A 20,910-nucleotide genomic window follows, 5' to 3' on the forward strand; every position below is an offset into this window, starting at 1 on the left:
CAATTTTTATGATATTTGTGTTTGACAAGGCCAACCATTGTCTGATATACTAAAATCGAGTCATCTTTGGGATAGCATGATATTAATTCACCAAATTGACATTTTCCTTAGAAATTTCCGTGCAGAAATTCCAAACAATCCAATCACATGACTCATTCACAGAATGTTAAACAGGTGGGATAAAGGGGGGGGGGGGGGAAGGGGGAAAATATATCTATAAATAATTAGTTTTGGCTGATCCAAAGTATCGACATTTCTATTTTTTTTCACCAGCTTATGAGAACGAAGAAGGAACTAGAATAACTGTTCGAAAGCCAAAAAGAACCACCTGGTAGATTAACTCAGGGAGAGATTGAAGAAGAAAACTCAAGATTTCCTTATTAGAGCGCATACAGTTTGAGTTTAACACATGAACCAATTCCACAGTTTTCGCCGCTTAATTTCAACGAAAATGAACGAAAGTACTATTTAAGAATCTTTCGGTAGGTTAAAATAGTGACATAAAGAAAACAAAAGAACTAGTCTAAACAACTTTAACAATAATAGACAATCAGCGTAAGATCAGACAGTGCATTTTCTATTTTATTCATCTACTTGTCATTGCGTCACTTGACTATTTTATTTTTCTCGGTTTAATTTATATTGGAATTCATCGTGTTTTAGTTATGTCTCAAACTTTTTTAAAACTTTGTCTTCGGGGGGGCGCCTCACAGCAGACTTCGTAAGAGCAGAATGGCCACATCTAGAATCGTCTGGTGTTGTGGGATACTGACCGGTCCAGAGCAAGTTGAGTACCCAGATGTTCATATGGGTATAAATGGTACGCTTTCAAAGGAAAAGAAATAAAACTATGAAAATCAGATGCCTCTAATTTAAAACAATGTACGCGTTATGTTCCACCTTGTACTCGCTTCCTGCGTCAGCTAATTTAAGTCTTATTTCAAAGAGATTTCATGCTGCTCTTTCTAAAACTACTTTTTCGTTTATTTTAGGCTCTCTTTCTTTGTCATTATTGGAAACCTTAAACAAATCACGACGGCGACAGCAACTTCTAAAACTTTGTTTATTTCTTTTTCTGTCCTCTGCAAAACAACAACGTGGTAACGTTAACACTTTGCTTGGTATGAGCACGGAAAACCACGATGGCAACTTATTTTTGAAAAATGTGGGTAAATTTCCCAGTTGGAACTCAGATGCTGCTCACATATGATACGCCGAAGTTCTGTGGTACCTAAAAGATGCCGATGAACACATCAGGCAGCCATTCGAGAAATCATATGAATTCATTTTTTAATCAACATCTTCTGGTCCTAGCTTTGCAATTACTTAGAGACCGGGTTAATTATTGGATGAGTGTTAAGCAATAACTTATCACCGTTTGTCAATTTGCCTGAAGACAAAGCTTCATCCAGCGTAAACCACAAGAAAGAAGGAAAAATCCATTTATAAAAAAATTAAAGAGAAGAATTATAATTAAATATTTAATATGCGGAGACTCACATCAAAATCTTTGCAGTTTTTGTCCGTTATTTGTGCACCTCCTGTTGAACAAATAAGTTGATCGTCTTTTGGTATAGTCAATTCGTACGTTCCAAATGGACTCTGGCACTCATTTCCTCCGCCGAGTCGGTCTTTACACGAGTCACCGCTGAGGTAATGGCAACACATTGGTACCAACCGTGTGTCGTCTTCTCCCAAACAGAAAGAAGAATCCCCTGGAAGATCACAGTCATGAAGGTGAGTTTCATGAAGGTATTATTGACCCATTAACCCCTAAGAATGACTGGGATCTCAGTAATTCCTCTTTACAATATCACTCCTGTATCACACAGGTGACGAGAATCAGAGGAAATGTTCACTAACTAAAGAAGCTCTTTTTTGTTGAAGAAACATTTTTATAAAACATTATGGAGGATATGTATACTGACCTAAGGGTGTAAAGGGTTGATAACTGTATGTTTTACGTTCAATACCGCAAATCAATTAATCATAAATTGATCAAGAGTAATTTACATTGTTATTTAATCTCTGATGTGTTGGCTAAAATCTTATCTAAGCCGAACGGTTTTTGTGTCTGACTCTGAAATCTTCATTCGTGTTAGCCTCAGAATTACCGGAGGGGAAACACAGCATTTTATACCTATGTGTACTGTTGGTGATGACTAAAATGAGAGAAACTCAAAGACAAATTTGGTTGTTAAATGCTTTTTAAGCAAGCACCGAGGAACTTCTAAGTTAGACAACATTTAACCACTGAAAACTGTCTCCAAGGATCTTTAACCGTGTTAGGTCCGTCAAACCATTAAAGGAACCGTTAAGGTATACGTTTGCGTGCTGATTGCTCGGTTTATCATTATTGAATAATGTTTATTACACAGCTCTTCGATCTTTTCAATGCTGAATTAAAAAAGACCTTCATTTTCCAATAGACTGGATATAAACGACCAAGTATGACATAAATGCCCACCATTTCCAGCCAGTTGCATTTCTACACATTTAGCTGTATCAGTTATTTCAAAGCGGTTGAACTTAAACGTTCTATGCTGTAATGCCAATGGCTGTCGGAATTCCCTCACTGCTCCATTTCCATCTCTAAAGTACGATCCTGTCGAATGTTTTAACCCAAGGTAAACTCTACCCGGGAGGTTGTTTTTGGTTTGAGATCCATTCCCGTAGAGCTCAATGTACATCTAAAATGGAAAATTAAAACAAGTAATCTCAATATACTCCGGAATACAGGTGAACAGACAGACAGTTTATAGTCAGTGAGTTAATAGTCAGACAATCAGATGGTTAAACAGTAAGAAACTTTTGAAACAGCAAGTTACATAGTTAGAAAATCGGACGGTCAGAAGTGAGAATATGAACTGTGTTAGACTCCATTTTTATGGCCTAAACTGACCCGAGGCAACCCTTGCCTCGAAAAAACTTTAGAGAGTGTTCATACGGAAATGTGAGTTGTAACAACTGTCCCCTCATCATCCTCTTTACTCACCGAAAAACACAGGTTCTGGAAATAATTTGAGCCTTCTCGTCTCAGGTAGGCGATCTGAAGTGTTTCAGTATGACATAAGTCGTCCCGCCTGAGAGTATTACCCTTCCTGCCAAGGCGAGAAGACCTGCCCCCCAGAGTAGTCTCGTCCCCCGTGAAGAGTTTGCCATTTATATGTAAAAGTTTTGTTGAGTTTTTCAAAGAAATAAGTGAAAAGTTCGCTCAGCAAGGGTAACTCGAAGAGGGGATGGAGGTTGTTTTGGGTACCCGAGACCATATAAATGGGTCCTAAGTCAGTCAGACAGTAAGATAATCTGGAAAATGGACAGTAAGGTCGGTAAACAGCCAGACACAAACTGATAAAGAGATGTAGGTAGACATGTATGGAGATAGTAAAACAGAAGTCAGAGGAACCTTCCCAAAGTAAATTACTTGAAGAATAACTAGATTACAGGTGGAAGCATGAAAAGATGAATTTATAAATTTGGCCCTTAAAAATAGCGATTAAACTTAGCCTTGGAATTCATATCGTTTGATCAATACACTAACCACTTACCTTTAGTAAGCGTATATTGTAGCAATTGCTACAACTGTCGTCTATAGATAAATCAAACATCGCTTTGCCATCGTGCAAGTCACTAAATAACTAGAAAGAAAACAAAGAAAAGAGTCACTGGCTTTTTATTAGCATTAAACAAAGTGCTTGATAAACCAGGTGCAAAAATATGGAGACATTTTGCAGGAGGAATGCGCACTGAAGTGTAGAAATTGAATGTCTGGTCTGTCTTAAACTCATCTTCATCATTGTCGTCAGTCAGCATCCGTTGGCTATATAGCCATCAAGTGCCTCACTTACCGATCTACACATCATTTGGTTTTATGGCAACTAAGCTTCATTTGGAACAGTGGGCTCGCCTAGCACTCAGTCTTATAATTATTCCCCACGCGGTACTGTCTATCATTTCCTTGACGCTAAAAGTTAGTTACGTTAAGCAATATATCCAAATTTTCAGGTAGGTTCATATTATCTTTGGCCGTTTGTTTTTCACATTTTTTTGCTCGGCTTTTACTTAATATAGCTTTTTTCCTTTTATCCACTGTCAACTTCATTATATCTATATTTTACTGTTCTAGAAGCCTCTGACCAAGATTTCATGGGAATTTCAGATGGAGGTAGCTGTCATGTAAGCACACCCCCTCCTCCCCTCCCCCCCAGAAATAATTTACCGCTGCGTTCGCTACAGGTGCCGTATGGCAAATCCCACAGTCGCCATTCCAATATATTATAGTTAGACAGAGAGTGCAGGAGTTTAGTCCGCATGTTATATAACGTTATCTCCCCTGATTCTGCGCTTACGTCGTTAGCAGCATGCCTATACTTACTAAAGGGTGTGTGGTGCTGTTAAAAGACCATTTGTGAGTGCTGGTTTGGTGAATGAACTGTGAAAAGCATTGCTGTCCTTTCCTAAGAACAGAATTGAACGCTGTCAAGGCGTTGTTCAACTCTAAAACTCCTCACAGTTGTCCAGTGCCGGGAGCAGCCCCAACTGCGAGTCGTTGGTGATTTTTTAGGGTGCCATCTACATTCCAGAGTGTGCGGAACTCGAAGCCTTTGTATAACTGGATGAGATTCTTGGTGAAACTGGTCTCCATTTGCTGATAGGAAGTCAGGAGATCGTCGAGAAAAATCTGCTGTATATTTTCAGCGATAGGTGAAGCTGAGTGAGTAAATTGAAGGTGATAATGTTCAACGTGAAGGTTATGAACGGTTTAAAGTAGATGCACACTTGAGATAAACAAATGGCTCCAGCGAGTGAGTTATATTAGATGTGAAGCCCAAAATAATCCAGCCGCTGAGGATGACAGTATCGTAGGCTCGGGCTGGAAATTGGGAACAGTCTTATCCCATGATTAACGTACAGGTTCATGATGCATTTTATTAAATATATCCTAGGCTATTCTTGCGTGAATATTGATTTTAAGTTCAAGTTAAATAAAGCAATTTTGGGGTAAAAAGGATAAAAAGTCATTCTCCGTAGTGGAGGTGGCTAATGGAAGATATTTATCGTTGCGAGGCGGATAGGTAAATGTCTACCTCTGGCCACAAGCACTGAGATGAATATTTGTTTTAGTATATACTAAACAAATGAGATGGTATAGCACGAAAAGATAATTTAACTCATTTATTCCTACAACAGTTAAAAAATCCTTGGGCGCAAATCCCACGCGAATTGGTCGGAAGTAAATAGCAAAGGATACTCGGAGTTTGAGTAGCCAATCAGAGCACGTCTTCAACGCTAACCACTGCTAACATTCATAACTAGAGGCTATCTCTTACAAAGGAATAAATCTTACCGCCAGCACTACGAAGACTTGCTAGTTCATTAGACGTTGCCTCTAAATTTTGAATGTCAAAATTGTATCCTCCGATAGCATTGTCCAGGTCGATAACTTTGGCTATGAGGTCAATCCTTGCTGCACCAGAAATAAAGAAGCTTTCCATCTCCCTTTTAAATGCCCCCGATGCCTCGTTTAACATGCATCCAAGGTCCGCTATAAGACCTTCCTTGTTTATTTCTAGATTGGCCTTGGAAAAAAGTATGAAACGAAATAGAAAATGTCTCGTGTAGGATTTACCCCTTCATCATGACTGAAATTTGAAACAACAACTTTATTACATAAATCTAAGATAGCTCGAAAGCTCTTTGCAACTAATTGTGATCATTTTAGAAGACATATGGTAGTTTACCTTTATGATTTCTGGTACAGCTTCTACATCCAATTGTGTAAAATCCAATTCACTTGAATCTTTAAGAGCAGCATAATTCTTACCAAATGTCAGCCACTTTAAGAGTTTGTCTTTGTTTTCCTGGAGTGTCCCGGTGTTGCATTGCGTTGCAAAATTCCCGATCACTCTGAAAGTGGTGGAAGCAACCGTGAAGGGATCACTTATTGTACCTGCAGCAACAATCCCTGCGAGTCCTTGGAGTACAACTAAGAGGTCTCGCTTTGTGAACTCTGCATCTGCATCTCCATCAGGCAGCTCATTGGATAGAGCTGTAAGAGCGCCATTCATGTTAAGCTCCAGTTGGGTGATAGCCTAATCCAGCAAAAATAAAAAAAAATAAAATTAGATGATCAGCTAAAAAATTTATAGAAACATTTTAAATGGTTCTAACTTATGATCTGTTGGAGGAAAGACGCATAGATGACAAAACCATCAACAGGATATTGCCTTTTTCTATGTAAATAAAATAGAATCGATGTTGCAGTGGATCTGTACAGGAAAGAATCACAGAGGACAGCCGTGTGTGGTACTTTTTTGTTCTTGCTACATTTTGACGTCACCTGTGATCTATCACTGATAAGACGACCGCAACATGGAATCTATTCAGATTAGATAAGATGGGATGAACAAATAAAGTAAACATACAGTCTCCAGCAACAGGGAGAACAACAATGCAGGAAAAAAAAAACGCAAGAGAGGATTTCGTAATATTCGGAACTGAAATTAATGTATTAGGTTAATCTTGGCTTCTTTAGAAAATTTAACAAATAAACTAGCTAAGTACTCAATTTAGACGGAAAAAAGTTTCATGGTTTAAGGAACTCTATTATATAAACTGTACACGTGTAAAATTTGGATAATTTTCTTTGTGCGATTTATATCGTCAATCAGCTGCTGACACGTCAGTCGCCTTTCGTGCCACCCGGTCAGGTCGAGAAATGAATGACAGATTTCACCATTCTCAATCCAAGGTCATCTGTCGAATTTTCTTGTCAGGAAAGGCCTATGGTGTTTATATAATAAACAAAATAATACATGGTTGCTTATAGATATGGAATTTCTCTTTTCGTGTTCCAAACGTTATCTATCTTATTCGCTTTGCTTATTTCTCAAAACCAAATATTATTTTGCCTACATTAAAGAAAATGGTCATGATATTACTAGATATGTACAGGTCCATGACATAACAATACAGGACATTTGCTACGTACTTGGACGTAAACGTTTTTTTCGTCCATTGCTGTTTTTTTCGCATCTTGAAGTCTGGATTTTTGACTGTCGACCTGAATCCTCGCTGCTGTAGAAATAGTTTTTGCTATTTGTTTTATCCCAGCATTTTGTTGAATCGATGTCTGAATTCCATTGTAAGCACTCTCGTAGTCCCTAGCATTGTCTCTCAGTGTTGTCAGCTGTGTCTTGAATGTCTCCCATTTAGTGAGAGGAGCAAACAACTCATTATTTCCAAATCTGTCATATCCTGCAGCGTCTAGGAATGTCAACCTTCGTTGTGCATCTAATTTAAGAAGAAGCAGGGTACATGCATTAGTTTCCGGCTTAGGAGGCATTGTTTAAAATATTTTGAAAGACGCTGATGAAATTCCTACCCTAAAGTGTAAAGATTAACAAAAGGAGCATGGGCCTCTGTTCTAGTTTTTTTTTAAAATTCGATTTAATTTGAAAAACAATAACATGAAATTAAATAATATTGTTTACCATAATGTCATACACAAGAAAAATGAGCCGAAATTACCGTGGAACTTAAAACAGGGTAATCGACGTATGCATGGATGCCAGAAACATTTCTTTTAAGAGGCGGGATCAGGATTAAAGTGCCTGATCATGAAAACCATGCCATTTGATTATTGTTACACAATTAAATCATAAACTTTTCCATTAGTATTAACAAGAGATCAATAAATAACTAATATGAAAAGAGAATCCCTGGAACGGCAGAATTGACAAATCACATGTAAGTTACCTATGCAATAGCAGCAATATGTATGTAAAGACTGTGTTAGCGACACATTTGGCCGCTGTCCATAATTATGTTTTTGCATTGAATGACTACGCTTTGATACTTATACTCACGCTTTTTCAGTTCCGATGAGTCTGATCTTCCGTCTGTAACGTTGACTAAAAAGGTCAAGACTGCTTTGGCGTCTCCTGTCTTGTTTGCCCAGACAAGGTCTTCAGCGTATCTCGTTATCACCTTTAGCAGTGGCAATGGATACATATCTTTTTGGCTGCGACTGAGCTCTGATTTTTGAAGGTAGGAGTTTGCTACCTCACCATTAGTACCAGGCATCACCAAAGCTATGGTATGATAAAAGAGAATGTTATGTATTTCAAACTAATCGAGATCGAACCACAACTTAAAGAATTACCCAAAACTATAAATAAGTAAGCCTGAAAGCTATAGCATACTCAATCAGTCGATGAGCGAGCGAGCGAGTGAGTGAGTGTGTGAGTCTTTTAAACAGTTAGTCAGTCAGGAAGCCGGATACTCAGTCATTCGATCCGTCAATAAACAAGGCAATCAGTCAGTCGCTCGGTAAGTAAAATGGACATTCATTGATGAAATATTCATTCATTCATATACATGCAGTCAGTCAGTCTGTCGGTGTAAGCTATACCTTACTCCCGTCCAAGAAGTGTTGCTACACTATCCTAAGAGCAGTTGGCTAACAACAAGATATTCTTTTCTATTCTTTTATTCTATTGTCTCCTTAGAACAGTTGAATGGCAACAGGGTTTCAATAATAGCTTAGAGAGTATTATAATTTTGACACAGTTGAAGAATTAAACCCACTTAACCTGGTCCGTCAGGTCCTTTATAGCCAGGAGGCCCGCGCGCCGCCCGTGGTAAGGTACCACCCTTGTAACAGTGTCCGGTACACGCAGTGTACAAACAGACTCGGTGATGATAACATCTAATTCCATGGCCTCCACGTCCTCCTTGACCTCCTGTTGAAAAGAAACTCAAATTTAGGAGATGATCCGCGTGAGTGAGTTTCAATGAACAAAAAAAGTGCAGAAAAGAAGCATAACCGGAAAATTCAGTCTTGGAAAATATTCGAACCCATGCCTCTCACATGTAATTCAGCTAAGCCATACGTTGGATGTCAGGTACGTTTTAGAGGATTATTCGTTTCCGTTGGGAATCTTATCGCAATTAAATCAAATGAATTTCACTTTGATCTACAGATGATAAATTACTAAAGATGTGGTTCCTGTAAGTGAGCTACAATGAAGACATGGAGAGGAATCCTGAGAAAGTCTGAGCTTCGGCCGGAATCGAAACTGGGTTTTTTTTGCGTACTAGTTGCGCTGAGTTACGAAGCCACATGTTGGCAGCGCGGCTTGTACATAATATCTACAAGTCAAATCATTTTTGTTTTCTTTATCATTAGTTTTTTTCTTCATCACCAGCTGTAAAAGAAAATCGCCAAAAAGGGATTGATTTTTAGGTATCCTAACAACACAAAGTATTCAATGCTCTTTTTCCTCACTCACGGGAAATGGCTGAGATATCACAAGTTTTCCGCTTAATACAGGATCTACAGTTAATAAATATGAAATTAAAAAATCGGTAAAAAACACTATTTTATGCCATAGTTTAGCGCTTAATGTAATTAAACCTCGCTAAATAAAACACTACTACTAATAATTTTGGGAGATAATCATAGGTTAAATTTTACTTGAAAAATTATTCTTAGGTTTGATTGAATAAGTGAACGTTTCATAAAGGTGTAGGACTAAACAAAAAGGCCGTTGAGACTCAGAAAAGTGGAACCACGACTGCTTAACAGAGGTGAAAATTACACCAATTAAGGGGGGAAATTTTCGGGACTTCGAAAACCAACCGCTGAACAGATTCGACTGTGTAACTTTCAAGCCATTCAGCTGATTAAGTTTTCGTTGAAAATGTTTAAATCCTGAAAGAAAGTGTCGAGAAGAGTAAAATAAAATAGATACGAGCAGATATTTTGAAATTTGTGTTGTATTTTGTGAGGGTGAGAAAAGCACGAGCAATGAGAGAATGTGCCCTCCTATTATACTTTAAATCATCGAAAAAGGGATTAATTTAGATCTGAACTATTGGTTCATTTTCCAGTATGTTGGCTTTTAGTTGTCGTCAAAGATGAAACGATCAGAAACGAAATATATTAGTGTCCTTTGGGTCAAACAGAAGTATCTGTTTCCCTTAAAAGTTGGTCGCATATGAAAGTCTGAATCGTTTATTGCAACCATTTTGTTGGTCCCTTTCTGTCATTTTTGCCTTGTTCTATTCTGTAATGCTATCACATATTTAGAGCGTAACGTCCTCGTAATATGGCAGAATGGTTTAATGGTGGAATGATAGGAAAGTCTCAAATTTTGTAACAGTTATTGAATACCCCTTCGCAAGGGAATGGTGACAAGGTTGAGGGAGACTCCTAAAAGATGCCTGACTCAAACCCTAACAGACGGTAGCTCGACCGCCGACTGTTCGAACTTGGAGGAAATATTGAGAAATTAAGCATTCTCTTTTCCGCCTTAGGATACCGGATAGTACATATTTTTATACGTAGCGTTTGAGTATTATATTACTTACCGGGGAGATATCAATTGAAAGCGAACATTAATCAAATGGACGTGACACCACTGAATATAATCCTCTTACCCGGTCCTCCCCTTCCATTAGCAGCTACGGGGCCTCCTGTTCCACGACATGTCTTAAGATTCATCTTCCCCCGCAGGCTTCTGATGTTGATTGTTTGATGCCCTGCATCTCCACCATTTCCTACCGAGAACGTGAGGAAAACGAAGGCGTAATAAATAAAAGCGACTGCTAGGATTCTAAGTAATCTTCTAACAAATTAAAACAGGAAAAAAATGGTTTATCCTAAAATTGCTCATCATCTGCTTTTCGGTCAAGAAAAAAAATCAGTGATCTGAGGCTCAGTTGATGTACCAACAACCCAAAGGAAAGGGGTATATCGTGTATAGAGATTTGCTTATCAGTCAATAACCTGCATTCCCAGCATATCCTCCAGGATATCCTCGCATTCCTTTTCGACCTCGTATCCCGGGGATTGTTGATGTACATGCAGTTATTACACCTTGACTGTTTCTTGTGGCGTACTGGTCACCTTCACAATCGTCCGCCCGATTCCTGTTGCGTTGCTGGGTCGAGAGAAAAGGATTTTGGAGCAATAATTGAACAAAATGAAAAAAACGATGCGATAGATAAGAAAATAAATGCGAAAAATACTTTCATCAACTTCGAAAACTTTTAGTCTTTTTTTAAGGGTTTACAGAACTTACATACTATCTTTCTGAGTGAAATTTGAAAATCATCCTTTACCATTATCTAAATCTTTTTCCTATATCTATACAAAACAACAGCCTCCGTTTGGCGCGAAAATACGCCAGGTAATTTGTCCACTGACGGTAATTATCTGTTACGACATGAGAACAGCTTTCTTAGAGCGAAGCTTGAAAAAAACTGTGAGTTTCAAGGAAGAGATAAGGTCCAAGGAAAATACACGAGTATAATTTCTCGCCAAATGGAGATTATTGTCTTTATTATACTTCAAATGTTTTTGCAACGCGTGGGAAAGATGTTAACGAACAGCTTACTGTTTGCTGCGCGGCATGTTTACTTTTCAGTGTTCTTTGGTTCGACGTTAGAAACAAATAAATACGTCTCTTCTATAACAGTAGACACTCGCTCATCTTGATTTAAATTTCAATTCGGAAGACTTTAATTGTAATAGACACAAGATTTTAAAATTGGGGAATAGAACTTGAGGTGTATCCTCAGCTATTCCCCTGTTTTAGCAGTTGCGTATTGGGTCACGCGATGCGTTTGAATCAATCGCTTGCAAGAAAAAATATTTGATAGATCATAAATTACAACATACCGGATCAGGTTATTGTGGCAACGACGAATATATTGCAAAGTGGATCGTGGCAGATCTATTTTCAAGTATTTGGCATATTTTTACCTCTGTAAACTGCAATTTGGTCGGATTTGATCACACAAAGACGGCGGCATTTTGGAATCCATTACTAATGAAATCGAAGCCCACAATCATAGTTCAAAATTTTACAGGTAGTTAAAAACCAACGAGGTCATCCGACTCCAAACAAATCCAAAGGTATGGACTGATTATGTCTATGGGGCTAGGGTATTTCTTCATAAAATTATGTGCCTTAATTGATGAATTTCTCATTTTTGATACTTGTTCCCATGGTATAGATCTGTCTTCTCAAAAATAGTTATAATTGACAGACCTAGCACTCTATTGTTCAATCAGATCTATGCTTTTCCATAAAGTCGATACACAGCTCTGAAAGGAGCGCTTCAGTAAATAAAAAATAATAACTAAAATAATAACTTAAATAATTAAAGTTTCCTTTGTTATACCTGATGGTTATCATTAGGTCCTCCGGCGCCGTTTTGGCCGTTGCCGCCTCTCATACCATTTCCTCCATTTGTGAGTATGTTGATGTATCCTTCTGCCGTATCCGCAAATATCTCCACTTATAAGAATAAATAAAATACTTCTGCACATTAAATGAAAAAGAAAGAACCACATACATGCTCTTAGAAACTTCAAAAGTTAATCGTGTTTGGCAATTTTAACAGAGTTTGAATCATTTTATAGTTTCCTGACTGTGTCATTTAATCCTTGAGATCTACTTTAAATTTAATTATAGGACTTTAATTTCTTTTTAACAGTTCTTCTATTTCTATAATAATGTATTTATTTTTATTTTTTGATATTTATATTTGTATTAGTATTATTATATGTGTTGTTTGAGGAACACAAGTTTATTAGCCTGGTAGCTAGTGAGTGCTATCCTCTTTAAATAAATTGTTTACTTAATTATTTACTTACTAATTAGATTTTATTAGAAAATTTGCTTGGAATATAAAAGGTGACAGTCATTATGAAAATAAAACTGGCGATCATAATTAAAAAAAAAAAACTTTTCGCTAATTGATTTCCTTCTGGATGATAAAAAGCAATTTTTCTTTGATTCTTTCTTCTCTCCATCATGGGTTGTGTCCTTAGCCACTCGAGAATGGCTTACTAACAGTGAACAGCGGTTGTGCTCCAATAATTCCATGTAGAGATATATGCAGCTCCTTTTTATTTCAGTTAAAGAATATAGAGAGTTCGACAAGGCGTTATTTGCTTTACCTGTTGGTCCATCTGCTCCATGATTTCCATCGCATCCATCTTTGCCGAGAGTTCCTGCACTGCAGCTTTTTGTCACCGCCGGGGCTCTGATGTCCAATTTACTACTTGAGTCAACAAATGCCAGTTTACGGCTAAACGTTGTCAACTTCTTTACGCCACGCAATTTGATGTTGCCCTGCGTAATACAAGTTTATTGTTTTACCAAATTATATTGGCATCACACACGCTGTTCAAGTGTTTCGCTGATCCAATTAGGGTGAGCCGTTGTGTCAGTCGGTTTTTTTCAGTTTTGGTTATAAAAGCAGTGTTTTTTTTTCCCTATTTAGGATTATTTTTTGTGTTTTATATTTTGTTGTCGTTGTTGTTGTTTTTTCGCAACAGAACCAAAAAACCAAAATAACGAACCAAATCGTCATTTCCTTATCTTTACAGGATAAAGATCTTGTACTCAGGATCAAAATCTCCTAAGATTTGTGAGGCTTCCACCTCAACACTTCCTGAAGACCTGAAACTTTTTGCGACTGAGGGACAAGTGGTAAATTCTTCCTTGCCTTAGCTGGCGTCATTTTAACTTCAGAGCAGTAATTTTTATTCGGTGGCTATTTTTCTCGTCTCATTCTCCTTCAATATTTTCCTTGTAACTGGAATAACAAACAATCAATGTGACAGCATCGTGTTTGACAATTTAAAGAGCCTCAGTAATTTTACACCTTTTCATTTTCTCGTACTCCCCTGCACAGTTATCTGCTTCCCTCTAAGCTAGCCGCTTCTCACCTTTATCAACTGTGCCTACTTTAAAAAAATAGGTCTTGCTCCAATGTAAAAATAATAATAGTAATAATAGTATAGGCCAGAAATTTATTATCATACCGATACAACAATGGTGTCTGCCATAACTTGAAGGTCAATGTTATTGGGCCACTCTTGGGAATCGCCGAAGTTGATGCTTCGCTGCGATGTTAGGTGTTCTCGCACAAAATCCATGTGAACGGTCCGCCCAAGAACTTTGTACCGGTCTGTCAGCAGACACACATGATATTTAGACTATTGGTGCGGCGCTCAAAGAGGTACTGAGTGATGGAAGTCCAGAACTCGTCGCTGTATTTCTTAGAAACTAATATTTATTTTACAAGTGCTATACGCAGTCAAGCGAAGTTAAGCCTGTCAACATGTTAATCTTGTAATGCAACGAGGTAGCTATTCAACTCATTCCATTTCAGTATTCTGTATAGTTACCGATTATGAATGATGTAAATGATGATGAGTTAAAAAAAAGATGGCATAGGCGCGTGTTATCCCTTTTCTCATCACCACCCTTTCATGTCTTCTGCAAATTTTAAATCGCAGAGAGTTGAAAGTTCAAACTTACCTGTTATCGCTAGCCTTTTTTCCATTCCAGGCACTGGCCAAGTCGAAAAGAGTACTTTTTGTTTTGGTTTCCGTAGAATCATAACCGTCAAAGACTTTAAATCAAAAGTTTTAATGCAAATACACAAACTACACTCTACCTCGCTTTTTCTTCTCGTTTTCCCTTCGCAGTTTCCGGATGTACTGTCGTGAGATACCGCTGGCCCAGCATACTACACTTTTTCATTTCATTTGCTTATTAAGACAGCTTCTGGTCAATTTTACAACAGCGCTTAATCACTTTTTCCTTAAAAATGTAGCACGTTTTCGAATCGTGACCCATGTTAGTTAACTGACAAAAAAAACTCTCCATACGATGGCGAAATTTCATGATACTTGAAGAGGCGAGCAATAAAAGAATGTGGAGCATGAGGGTCGCGTGGCCTCATACCTCAGTTGGTAGTAGCGTCTAACAAATCTCTGGGAGGCACGCGTGCGAACTCCCTGTAGAAGCCTGGATTTTTTTTCTGGCTTCTTCTGTACATTTCTAAAAATGCCGCTCATTTTCGAGGATCATGGCTTTTTATTTGATAAGGTTCATTGCACGAGAATTAATCATCTGATGCAACGATGTATGACCTGTATTGAACATTTCAAGACACTATCATTCTGGCCCTGGTTTTTTTGAAGCGTGGACAATGCTATCCACCGGATAAAGTGCTATCCAGCCGATAGAGTAGTAAGTTTTGTAAACAGTTATCCGCTGAATAGCGATTTATCCGCTGGATAGTGTTATCCAGCCTTTGAACAACCGAGAGCAGGCTTACTTCAATAATAATAATAATGATGACTATCAGCATAACAGGATGCAAAGTTTACCCGAAAGCCTGCAGCCATAGAACTCTGCCCTCATTGAAATAAAGCGATGCCATGTTTTTGGATTTATTTGGACGTACCGAGCTTCTATTGGCTGCATGAAGGTATGGGTGACAATGGTGTTCCTGTCGCTGTTGCCGGAAAACACCTGTAAGAATAAATAGTACTCAGAATGTCTCTGCAACGTGAACAAGAGTACATTCGACGCATAAAAATATCACCGCTGCTCACCTTATCAATGCCACTCTCTTGGTATGTTTGAAAACTAGATTGACCATCAGCAGAGTGTTGAAGAGTGTAGGTGATTACCCATGCGTTCCCGTCACGACGCCCCTGGGTCGCAACTCTCGTGATTTTAACATTCTGGTTGAAGTCAACTTGGAGATATTGGTTCGTGTCACTTGTGCGAGGCAACCATCCCGCTATCCTTTCTTGAACTTTTCTGCGGTTCAGCCGTGCATTAAAGGGAGCGTGGAGGCTGCTCTTTTGGGAGGATGCTGTCATTTGTTGGTTTAGGACTAGACCACTCTCCAGTCCAAGTGGCTCGTCACCTGTGCAAGCTGGTAGCAAAAAGTTGCATTGAACAATGTTTGATTGAGAAAGTTTCTTTCAAGCAAGTTCAATTAAAAAACGTTATGTTTTTACTTAACTTCGATATAGCAATCAGCTATTTCCTTCCAGCATGTAGGAAGTGCACAGAAATCAAAAACGCATTCGAATTCTTTTTCTCTAAGTAGAGGCATGTCATTTGAAATCCGAATTAACTTACCACATATCTAATTATGGATCGCAAATTTATCGTGACCCACATGTACAACAGTTAATTGCAACTTCACCCTCTAGATTTTGGTTGATCCTCTTTATCATTTCTGATAGTTATGTATTGATAACTAGAATGCCCAATAACCGCTGATCTTCTTTCCAACATTGCTATTAGAACCTTTTGCCAACTGAAAACGATCGAGAAAACGACAAGAGAAAATGGGTCTTTGCTTCTGATTCAACTTTCTTTGGACGATCACGTCACAAAGGATAATAAGGGGGCGGGGAAATAGAATTAGACAATAAACGGAATTATATCATCATTTGTTGCGCCTACGTACGATGTATTCTGCTAAAATCCATACCGAGCTAAATTGCGATAAGCGTTCTTTATTCTACCTGCACTGAGAGGAACAATCGACGGAGTCTCAAACCATGTCATATTAGGATATTCAAGAGTTTCGCTGAAAGACTGATCTCCTGCTAACAAAGTTGAGCATCCATTTTCTGCAAAGGTAGAAGGAAGAAACGTAAAACAGTTAGCAGCAAGAATATATGTGACATATTCTTCAGCTTTAGATTTTAATTCAGTTTAAAAAGATTTGAGCAAAATTATGACAGTATAACTTTTGCACCCTGTAGAAAGTTTAACTTTTTTTCTCGTTTAAACAATTTTATACAGTTTTTATTTTATCTGACTTTAAAAAATTGAACTAGGGTACATTTTGAATGCTTTACATCGACAACTGCTTCTTTGCAAATACCGTGTATCAGTAGTAACGTATGCATTTTCGTGTAACAAAACCATTTTCTGTAAGGAGTTTTGTTTTCCATGAATTCTACTCTCTAATTGTCTTCGAGATCTTGTATTTAAAAATTAACACGTCTGTTAAGTTAAAAAGCTGTTTTTCTGAATCATTAATGCAGGCATACTAGCAAATAGAAAAGGAGTAAAGAACTTTGTTTGTAAAGATGCTCTTTCAGGCAAGATCTCTAATATTGCCACGTCCAACGTGCAATGGCATGTTCTAAATCACAATATTTCAAAGGAAACTCTTATTTCTTGTCAGCAAGAGACGCGCAATCTTCTAAGTCTTTCCTTTTAGCGATAAGCTGTAATTTTGAAAAGTTTATAGATTGTCTTTGCGTTACAAAACCTACCCGGTTAGATCGACAAAAAAGAGTCAAATCATTTAGATCAATAAAATGCCTGCACCACAAACCTTGGCTGAAGCCGAAGTCCAGAGCTGTAAGAAAAGCCAAAAGTAGAGCCAGATCCATAACTTATCTTAATATCACTGAAGAGTGGTCACCCACTGCTCCAGAGTGGTTGCCTGTGTGAACTGATCGAATGGCCCTCTCTCAATGGCAACAGAGCGACGCACGATAGGAAAAAAGGTAAATAAACTCATTAAAATTGAATGCTCTTTTCGCGGAGGAGGGAATAAGCGTGATCATTGAAATCAGAGGACTTACCCGCTAACAGGTCGAATTTACCGGTGCCCGGGTAAACAGTTAAGTAAATATATTTTGTAACAAATCTTTAATTAATATTTCCACCCGTATTTGCTTCAGTCAGCTTTGTTCAAACCATTGTAAAATTGAAATTAGTTAATCCTGTTTTTTCCCATTAGGGTGAGATGTAACCACCACACAAACTACAAACTGCTTAAAAACTAGGAATTATGCCTCAACTTTTCAGCCCACATTGCAGAGGTCATAACAAATCCACCGCTTGTGTCACGATCAAGTCGCACCACCGTCATTCAATATTAATCAGAAAAAAAAGACAGAAAAATAGAATTCAAAAGACTTGATCTTTAAAAAGAGGTTCCCCAAAAGTGAAAAAAATTTATAGAATGTTTTAGATGACAGGCGTAGTTTTATTTTTATAAACAAATATCCATTTAGAATAAGATCCGATGTTGTTTATCATATATAGGATGATATATCCTTCAACATCCACAAGTCACAAACAAAGGCAGTGCCTCCGGTACCTGAGTGCACTTTTCCTACCACTGTATCTACGAGAAGAATTTAGCATCAGCGTTATATTAGCCTATTCTGACCTAAAATACTTCGCTATACAATATTATTTTAAGAGGATGGAAGGTTTATTGTAATCTGACTATACTCTTCCATCTTTCTTTGATAGGAGCGAATGAAAAAAACAGACGTTACCAGAAATGAGTCCATGTAATATTAACACCAAGAAACTGTTTTGCTCATAGGCCACAGCGGGTGGTGGTGGTGGTAGTGGTCAGCACTACGATCCTTCTTCTCCTCCTCCTCGGTTAATGACATAAACGATTACTTGCCCAAGACATAAATAGATAATTAATGGAGGGATGTTTCCATACATTATTCTGGCCCTACCCAAGAGAGAATTATCGGAAGGATTGGATCTTTCATACTCGCCTTATACAAGAGGTAGTTCTTTGGAGACTACAGGGCAATTTAGTATTATCAACTGAGTTGATAGTGTAAATTGGCCACCGTAAAGAGTTTTAAAGCTGACGTGTCAAGCGTCAGCCCTTCGTCAGAGCGAACACCGAGTCTTTTTTTCGGTACTGGCTTTCCTTATTGCTGTGGCATATTCCCGCGCTGAATCTGAAGCAATCGTGATCTTTAAAATTTCCTTTTTTCCCTCCTATTTGCCCTTTTTTTAAATTCTATTCAGAGGGTCTCAATGCCGTCACTCGTCAAAGGACCTAAAATTCAGCCGTCAGCGCTCAAAAAGGATTATCTTTTTTTTTCGCGAAAATATGCTTTTATATTTGGCTTTCGACATTATCTCTTCCTCAAAGCTAAAACATTTGCTCGAGCTTCGCTCCCTCAAAACTGTTCGCACCTCAGCACAGATAATGTCCGCGAAAAAATATCCGTGCTTGTTTTCACGGCAAATAGAGGTTATTGTTTATACGCCACATGGCATCACTATGTCAGCTTTAAAGTAGTTTTTAGATTAGCTCGTGTGGAATTAATTGAATTCCTTTTGTAGAACCTACGCGTAGTACCGCAGAACAGTTTGTGACTGTGCATATCTACTCTGATACATCCTAAAGTCACTGCTATTCTAGACTTGATATCTAAACCGTCTTGGTTAGAAAGGCAGTTTAGAAGAAAGGTACACATACTGAATCTGTTACTGCTTTAGTTTGCTCAGTAATTTCCCGAGGTCCAGGTTATAGCTTTCGTGAGACAATACTATATATTATTATGATGAATTATTGCTAGTGCAAAAGAGTTCTGGTGTTCGTCTTCGCGCAGTATTCATAAAAGGTTAATAATTGACGGGTGACAACATGCAAATGTTTATCGAAGTCTTCGTTTGAGCTTTAGACACTAATTCAAGACGAATGAAATAATTATACTCTGAAGACAAATAATTTGACTTAATTTATGTTGGAATCAGATATCCCCAGTCAAACACGTCTTAAATCAAAGTCCTTTATAATATAATTGTCTTTACACATTCTTATCTATAAGAAGGTGTCAAAACAAAAATACAAATTCGTCAAATACCAGTTAATGATTAACCTTTTGGACAAGTGTCCTTTGATTAACAAGTCCTCTCGTGTAAAACCTAGAAGTTCAATTTTGAAGAGGGACACTTGTACAATAAAAACTTGAGAATTGCTCTTTCCCATATTACTGACGTGGTTTTTTTTTTTTTTTTTTTTAATTACAAACACAATGCTTACAATACAATATGAAACACCACTTACACTAATTACAATGCTTATTTACATTACTCTACTTACAGTCACTAATAATTACACTACTTACAGTCACTAATAATTACACTACTTACAGTATCCAGCTCTATTAACAACACAATCTACTAATTATGCCATTACATACAAAAAGTACTATTTTCTTTTAACATTGCACAGTGACACATACCGGCGATGGCGACGCCCAGTTAATTCTCTAACAAAAATAAACTACAATAAACTAATAAACAAGGAAGAATATGAGATCTAAGTTTATGCATTGGTCTTCCATTCTTTTCCTTAAAAAAAGGGCAAACACAAAATTATATGAGAAATTCCCATCTAATTTGAAAATCGCGAAGCTTTCTGTTTCTTATAGCAATTATTTTTTCAACTTGTTTTTTAACTTCAACCTTGTGCAAAAACAATCTAAATATTGGAGAGGTGTTATTTTTTCTACATTCCCAAATAGTCAATTTCCCTAAAATTATCAAATAATTTAACAGATCATTCCTCTGAAGTAAGCCAACCATAATATCTTTTAAAGACAAAATTAAATATTCGCCACTAAGATCAAACCACCAGACTGTAAATACGTTCCAAAAAGCTTGCACAAAGGAGCAGTTAAAGAAGAGGTGGTACAGATCTTCCGTATAGGTTCCACAAAAAGAACACTTGTCCGAATCACTTAACCCTATTTTGAACAATTTATCGTTTGTAAACAAAATGAAATTCAATACTCTGTATTGAAACGACCAAACATACGTTTCGCTCGCAACAAGATAAGGAATAGAGAAAACTTCCTGCGCATTTGAAAGCTCAAAATCCGCTGTCAACTTTTTAAAGCCATTCGGGATTCTCGCTTTACTTGTTATCATCGTAGAATAAAACTGTTTACACTTTGCAGTATATGCATTAAAAGATTTAGACTTATAATCAAAATTCATAGGATCGAGATTACCCGCTGTGGGGATGGGGCAGGAGCTTTTTGATTTCATATTAATAATAGAAGATCTCAAGGCTGTCCAAGTCAGGAAATTAGTGTTAAGTCCTTTTTGCTTAAAGAATTCATAAGAACGCACATTGTCAACATCGAACTGTAAATCATTCAAATAAGTTATGCCCTTGTCAAAGTATGTTTTATAAAAAACAGGTTTATTATTAATTCGTATATCCTTATTATTCCAAATTACATTTTGAGAATAATTCACATCAGAAAAGGAGCATCTAAAATCC

General features: G+C 37.5%; 1 pseudogene across 1 annotated transcript; it reads right to left on the reverse strand.

Moving 5' to 3' along the window:
* Nucleotides 1-637: 637 nt before the first annotated feature.
* LOC149050858 (uncharacterized) lies at nucleotides 638-19,137 on the reverse strand (annotated as a pseudogene). The gene is made up of 19 exons (XR_016182994.1): nucleotides 17,182-19,137; nucleotides 16,358-16,465; nucleotides 15,428-15,756; nucleotides 15,200-15,344; nucleotides 13,844-13,989; nucleotides 12,974-13,148; nucleotides 12,193-12,308; nucleotides 10,793-10,946; nucleotides 10,444-10,563; nucleotides 8,595-8,744; nucleotides 7,869-8,093; nucleotides 6,992-7,293; nucleotides 5,742-6,092; nucleotides 5,348-5,579; nucleotides 4,376-4,710; nucleotides 3,549-3,638; nucleotides 2,468-2,690; nucleotides 1,501-1,715; nucleotides 638-825 (listed from the first exon to the last, which is right to left on the reverse strand). The product of XR_016182994.1 is annotated as an uncharacterized LOC149050858 (transcript).
* Nucleotides 19,138-20,910: the final 1,773 nt, after the last annotated feature.

The sequence above is a fragment of the Pocillopora damicornis genome, chromosome 2, assembly GCF_964200805.1.
Source record: "Pocillopora damicornis chromosome 2, jaPocDami1.2, whole genome shotgun sequence".
Taxonomy (NCBI): domain Eukaryota; kingdom Metazoa; phylum Cnidaria; class Anthozoa; order Scleractinia; family Pocilloporidae; genus Pocillopora; species Pocillopora damicornis.